The sequence below is a fragment of the Triticum dicoccoides genome, chromosome 2B, assembly GCF_002162155.2.
Source record: "Triticum dicoccoides isolate Atlit2015 ecotype Zavitan chromosome 2B, WEW_v2.0, whole genome shotgun sequence".
In the NCBI taxonomy this organism is placed as follows: domain Eukaryota; kingdom Viridiplantae; phylum Streptophyta; class Magnoliopsida; order Poales; family Poaceae; genus Triticum; species Triticum dicoccoides.
This window is the reverse complement of record NC_041383.1, coordinates 320,486,344-320,491,918: the sequence shown is the minus strand read 5'-3', so window position 1 is coordinate 320,491,918 and position 5,575 is coordinate 320,486,344.

Sequence of the window (5,575 nt, the reverse complement as noted above, 5' to 3'; positions counted from 1 at the left end):
TTCAACTTGAGTACCCCGCCTTCTTTCCGGAGGAACCTAAATCTCGGGACGAGATTCTTTTGAGTGGGGGTGAGTTGTCACACCCTAGCTAGTTCATGCATTAGAGTGTTGCATCATGTCTATTTTTCTCAACAGAAACTTGAAATGGGGATGACAGAACCCCCAGCCCCCTCTGAAACCAACTAGGGTTTACTAAAATTATTTTCAATGAACCTGAAATGCCCTTCTAAAATGTCCATCATTTTTGCCTTGGTTCAGAACCTCTGCCAAAAGTGGTGCACAATTTTCTAGGTCATCCTAAGGGCTTTGAACTAAATCATAAGTATTTGAGTTTGGGCATTTAAATTATATAAATTATTTTAAATGCTCAAATAATCCCAAACTAAAATGTTCCATGCTGGATATATTCCAGTTAATGGCCATGAGCAGTTTGGTGAATTTTGGAGTTGTTTAGGTATTTTTAGTAAGTCCACAAAGTTACAGAATAAATAAATAAAGATAAATAAAGAGAGAGAGAGAGAGAGGGAACTAACCTGGCAGCCCAACTAGCCAGCCCACCTAGCCGGCCTAGCCCAGCAGCCGCTCCAGCGAGCTGCTTGCCTTCGCCAGGCAAGCAGGCAGGTGCTCGACGGCGGCACCAGCGCGCGCCACGCAGCTGCCCGTCGCCCTGCTTCCTCCCCTCGCCTCTCTGCTGACCGGTATGAGCTCCACGTCGCGCCCCGAACCCCGTGGACACTTCCATTTCCCCCCTGCCTCTCTCCCTCGCTCTCCCACGCCATGGCCGACACCACCGTAGCCGCACCATCGCCGTAGTCGCGCTCTCCGTCGTCCTTGCGTCGTGCCGTCGAGTCCAGGAGCTCCGCCACCCTCCTCTTCTTCGAGCTAGCCGAGCCCCGAGCGCTCGCTTGCCCCGAGGCCTCTGCATCGACCTCGCCCGACTCCGCCATCGCCGGAGATACCCTTCGCCGTCACCACCGCACCAGCTCGTCCCCGACCGCGCCGTCTGGTTCCTCGAGATCGCCGTGAGCCCAGCTACCTCTCCTCCCTTTCCTTTCTCGCTTCCAAGCCCCGTAGCGACTGCACGTAGCTTACCCGCACGCACCGCCGCGGAGCTCGTCGCCGACGTGACTCCGGCCACCCACTAGCCACACCACCATGTCCAACGCACTTACCGCACCCGTAGGAACCCGTAGCACCTCACCACGAGCCTCGCCGTGCTCTGTAGCTTCGGGTTCATCATCACCCGAACTCCGGCGACCGCTAAGGTCGTCGCCGGCGCCGTTTCCGGCCACCCCGAGCTCAACCAACACCACCAAGAGCTGCGGCTTGCTCCCAGCTACACGTAAATGCCCTCCGCGGCTCTTTTCGTCGCCGGAATGCACAAAACCACTCTCTCCGCTGCGTTCGGCCTCGCCGGCGGCTAAACGCCGGTGAGTTGACCCCGCTGACCCCTCGTTTGACCACGGGTGGGCCCAGTTTGACCCCCCTGGGTCAATGATAGGTGGGGCCCAGCCCTGTTAACTAATCAGGATTAGTTTTAATTAATATTTAGTTAAACTAATTACACTGACACACGGGACCCACTAGTCAGGGTTGACCTGGACTGTTCCGTTGACCGCTGACGTCATCCTGACATAATGCTGACGCAGTAATTTATTACTGGAATTATTTTTATACAGGAAATTCCAGTAAATACCACAAACTTTAAAAAATCATAGAAATTAATCTGTAACTCCAAATGCAAAGTTTTATATATGAAAAATGATCAGAAAAATCCAATCTATCCATCTGTACTGGTTTCATGCATGTTTAAGCAAGATAACCTGATGTTTAGTGCAGAACAAGATAAAGCACTTAAAAGGGCCATTTATGAGTTTGAAACTTGAATCTTTGATTCATAATGGTTCAAACCCATCTGGTCTTAGTTGCATTAGCCCAATACACTCATTTTGCCATGTATCATGCATGCATCATATTGTTGCATATTGTTTGGTGATGTTTGTGTATCGGTGCTCTTTGCGGCAGGTTCTGCCTCCGAGGAGTACCATGATTACCCTAACGAAGATCAATATCAGTGCATCGACCCATCAGGCAAGCAACCAACCATTTGATCATATCGATACAATCCCATGTTCTCGCTTCTGCTCTCTTTTACTACATTAAGACAATGCATTTCAAACTGTTGTGTGCTACGGTAGTTGAACCCATTTCCTCTGCATGACCTGTCATTGCCACAGTAACTAGATGAAACCCACTAGCATGTGTAGGTGTTGATTGAGCCATATGTATGTGTTGTTCCTACCTTGCTATGCCTGCTATGCTTAGAGTCATGTCAGGTCTGGTTCATCTGGGTGATGGGCTAGAGTGAAATGACCATGCCGGTAATGAGAGTGATGTGTTGAACACGATTTGGTAAAGGTATCGATGAGAGGCCATGTAGGAGTACATGGTGGGTTGTTTCATTGAAGCCGACCTTAAGCACTGAGATCTGTATGTGTGATTTAAGATCAGCTACTACCATGCATTGGGCCCGAAACCAATGGACCCTCTCGGCTTCTTATTCACCCTAGTCCTCTGTCCAGGAGTTGCAAGTAGTTTCTAGTGTTTGTAGCCTACTGGAGGCCGTGGACAGCGCTGACCCGCGGGGTGGGCTGTGATGCGGTAGGTACGTGGCCGGGTACACGGGCACCCGTTAGGTGTCTTGGAACCCTGTACACATCGTTCGGGGCCGTATGTGGAAACCTCAGCCGGACTCCCTAGGGATGGAACCTGAATAGGCGATAAACCTGGACTAGAGACTTAGGTGTTTAGGTAGGTCGTGGCCGACACCAAGGTTGGGCTTCCGCTTGAAGGTTGCCGAGTACATGTCGTGTAAACGGCGGTAAGTGGTGAGAGCGTGTATGAAGAAGTACACACCTGCAGGGTTAACATCATCTATTCGAATAGCCGCGTCCGCGGTAAAGGACTACTTGGTTGCCTATACAGTTCATAGACAAGTAAATGGATACTACTAAAAGCCTCAAGATAAGCGTGAGTGCCGAGGATGGCTCTTCCATAGGAAGACGGAGCTGGATCCTCGGTAGTGTATTGAAGTGGTGAATAGTGGACTCGTGTGCGCAAAACCATTTCAAGTTGGTGTCTCGTAGGATAGCTTAGCCAAGAGTCAAAGCTGGCTTGCTGCAATAACCCCACCAACCCTTCTTGATAATGTGCATGTATGTAGGATCTGATGTAAGTCTTGCGGAGTACCTTTGTACTCATGTTGCTTTAATTTACATTTTACAGAAGATGCTACAACCCCTTCTGACGGGTTCTTCGTAGACGTGATGAGTAGACTGAGGCCCAGGTGGTGATCCTGAGCTTGTGAAGGACCATGTAGTATAGCCAGGCTTCCCCAAGCCTCTTTTATTTTACTAGTTGTCTGTACTCAGACAAGTTACTTCCGCTGTTGGCTTGTATGTCTGTATGACTTGAATGCTGGGTCGTGTGACCCATACTTGTGTATATGATATGTATGGCTCTCTGAGCCTTTAAATAAAGTACTTGTGTCGTAGAGTCGTGTTGTGATGCCTTGTTGTATTTGCACATATCGAGCATATTGTGTGTATGATTGAAATGCTTGGTATGTGTGGGATCTGACTATCTAGTTGTTTATCCTTAGTAGCCTCTCTTACCGGGAAATGTCTCCTAGTGTTTCCACTGAGCCTTGGTAGCTTGCTACTGCTCCGGAACACTTAGGCTGGCCGGCATGTGTCCTTCTTTGTTCCTGTGTCTGTCCCTTCGGGGAAATGTCACGCGATGGATACCAGAGTCCTGTTAGCCCGCTACAGCCCGGTTTACCGGAGTCCTGCTAGCCCAGTGCTACAGCCCGGATTCACTCGTTGATGACCGACACGTTCGATGTTGGGTCATGGATGCCTGTCCCTGTAAGTCTGTGCCACTTTGGGTTTACGACTAGCCATGTCAGCCCGGGTTCTTTGTCATATGGATGCTAGCGGCACTATCATATCCGTGAGCCAAAAGGCGCAAACGGTCCCGGGCCAGGTAAGGTGGCACCCGTGGGAATACCGTGCGTGAGGCCGCAAAGTGATATGATGTGTTACATGCTAGATCGATGTGGCATCGAGTCGGGGTCCTGACACCTCCTCTAGGGAGTCACGTGGATATGAATAGCATGAGTAATGATTAGAGTTGGTATATATGAAAGGAAACTTTCAGTGGTGTAAGGTGATTTGTTTGGAGGCTAGATAGAACAATTGGCATCTCAGAAATCATTCTTAAAGATAAGATGATGAATGTTCACTCCCACACTAGAATCCTTGAAACCCTTAAGCCCTACCAAGCCCCAACATGTTCAGATCATGACCATCGGCTTTGGCTCTAGGTCAAGTAGACCCTGGCCAACACTCAACCATGACCACTGCCAATCCCCCAGCCTACTTTATGTACCCCGTGAACAAAGTCTTCATGGAGTAATTAGACAAGATAGTTGTCATCATTATTTGGTAACCTACTTGTCTATCGAAGACGGAAGAAGGGTCGTTCAGCTGGTCAAGGAACATTTGAAGACCGCCATGCCAAGGAGAAAGAACTATGCCAACCACCATCGTCAAGGAGTGAACTTTATCGTCGAAGACCAGGTGTATCTACAAGCCACTTCTCTCAAAGGAACCAAGCATTTCCATGTCCAAGGGAAGCTCACACCAAGATTTATCGCCCCTCTCCAAGACCACTGCAAGACGAGAAATAGACGGCTACCAGCTAGAGTTACCACCCGAGTTACCCATGATGCACAACATTTTCCATGCGTCACAACTCCGGAAGTGTTTCCAACTTCCTAACTAGCCCGACCTCTGCAAGAACATCGATCGTCAAGCCACCAACCTCCAGCCCAACCTGGCATATGCGAGAAACCCCTTAGCGACCTGGATCAAGCCGAACATCATACACGAAGCCACATCATCAAGTACCTCAAGGTTCAAGGGAGCACCACTCGGAAGCAGAAGCAGTATGAGGACGTGAAGACTACCCCAGACCCAAGTTTCCATACTCCTTTCCGCGCCTAGTTTGGGAATCTTGGGGACAAGATTCTCGTAAGGGGGGAAGGTCTATCACACCCTGATTTTCATGGCACAACACTTAAGATGATTCATGATAAAATGTGGTTTGACAAAAACTTTTGAGTGTTTTGGACTTTGCCTTGATTGGATTTTGTCTGTTGTTTGCAAGTGCTCTAAAAATCAAAATAAATCCTCCAACTCCTATACTTCATCTCCTTGCTCCAAACTCTTGAACCAATGATCATGCCATGTGTATAGTACATTATAGAATTTTCCTACAAAAATAATTTGGCCGAAAGGTTTTTTTATAAATTTGGTTTTCTAAAACCCCCTGAATTGAGGTTGCACTGCAAGTACTTGATTTAGGATAAGAAAAGTATTTCAAAGAGTATTTTTGACTCCCATTAGGTATAGGACTCCCATAAACCAGAAAAATATAATTTTAAAACTTATTTTCTTATTTCATTTAAATGCTTGTTCTTTAGGCCAGAAATGGTCTTTAATAGGTTAAAATT